Source organism: Crinia signifera, chromosome 4 (genome assembly GCF_055691185.1).
Source record: "Crinia signifera chromosome 4, ASM5569118v1, whole genome shotgun sequence".
Lineage (NCBI taxonomy): Eukaryota > Metazoa > Chordata > Amphibia > Anura > Myobatrachidae > Crinia > Crinia signifera.
This window is the reverse complement of record NC_139220.1, coordinates 106,933,149-106,934,716: the sequence shown is the minus strand read 5'-3', so window position 1 is coordinate 106,934,716 and position 1,568 is coordinate 106,933,149. Positions and strand designations below refer to the sequence as shown.

Sequence of the window (1,568 nt, the reverse complement as noted above, 5' to 3'; positions counted from 1 at the left end):
ACAGCTGTCACAGTACCTTATAAACAGATGGGGTACGGACAGCACTCACAGTACCTTATAAACAGATGACTTTGAAAAAACTCAGGAGCCCAAGGTGTGCTCCCTACCACCAGTGCCGTGCCTAAACACATGCAAAGGGGGCCGTGGGATCGAATTGGGCCATCTCCCGAAGGAGACGGGCCCCGTTTTTCCCCTAACCCCTCTCAACCATAAGGCCGAAGAGGGGAAAATAGGGAACGGTGGGTCCTCTTCGCCGAAGCTTAGAGAGACCCTCATTCCTTAACCCCCGGAAGGGTTAGGACGGTGGGTCGTCTGCACCGAAGGTTTGGAGAGACCCTCAGTAGACTTCCCTCCGCCTTGCGGCTCGGGGTCGTCCTCGGGGGACCGAAGCTCTCCCCAAAAGGCGAGAGCTTCGGCACATTGGGGAAATGGAAGGCCCGAAAGGGTCGACCACACTACCCAAAAAAACGTGACAAACTACAAAAAACAAAGAACGTGAAAAGTGACAAACGTGAGAGGGAAAATAAATAAATAAAGAGACCCCAGCCAGAAGGCCGGACTGGGGGTGTGAAAAATTGTCCTACCCCATCCAAAAGGACGAGGTAAGGACGTGAAGCGCTAACCTAAAGGGAAGTGCGCAGTGCTAGTGCCATACTAGTGCAAGGTGACTTGGGATCACCCGTGCATGTTCGGCACCCCCGAGTTTCCCCGGGGGCACAGTGCAGCCTCGGACTCCAGGCAGCCAGTCAGAGTCCGACCAAGTGTTTCTCCGCCTCCCCAGTAGGCCCTTTCCGCCCCCCCCCCCCCCCGGCATGGGAATGGATACTCCACCGGGCTTTTCGATGAGTCTCCCCCGCAGTGGCCGAATAGACCAACTGAAGGAGAAGAAAACACCTACTCAGTCCCGACGTTTCACCTCTCCCAGGGATTGAGTACTGGGCTGGGCTTTTCGCTGTCTCTCTGGCCGAGGGAAACTTGGAACCCCCGGACCAGAGAGCAATCTACTCGGTCCCAGCTTTTCCCGTCTTCCTGGGAGTGGATACTAGACCGGGCTTTTCGAGTGACTCTCCCTCAGAGGCTATAGACTTCAAGAGCCCCATCTACTAGGCCCGATGCTTCTCCCCTCCCTACCAGTAGAAGGGTGTGCTCCCCCCCCCCTAAGGCAGGATGAAGATACTCAGCCAGACCTTGCACCTGCCCAGAACATGAGGTATTTCAGGTCCTCAGCTCAGTAGCAAGGTGGTTTGGTCCAGCCTTTCTCTATTCTCTGCCAGGGGGTGGTCCAGACCCACTGATAAGAACAGATACTACACTTGATCTTAGCCAAAAGGCCGAGAAGATGGGATACCGACAGCTGTCACAGTACCTTATAAACAGATGGGGTATGGACAGCACTCACAGTACCTTATAAACAGATGGGGTACAGACAGCACTCACAGTACCTTATAAACAGATGGGGTATGGAGCTACGGAGAGCAGTCACGGTACGTGGGACAGAGACATTTTTTGTTGTATTTTTTTTACTTTTAATAATTTTAATAATTTTAAATAAACAGTGGGGTACGGCC

General features: G+C 53.3%; 1 pseudogene; it reads right to left on the bottom strand.

Moving 5' to 3' along the window:
- Window positions 1–1,237: 1,237 nt before the first annotated feature.
- Window positions 1,238–1,343, bottom strand: LOC146076327 (U2 spliceosomal RNA; annotated as a pseudogene).
- Between the last annotated feature and the right edge of the window lie 225 nt (window positions 1,344–1,568).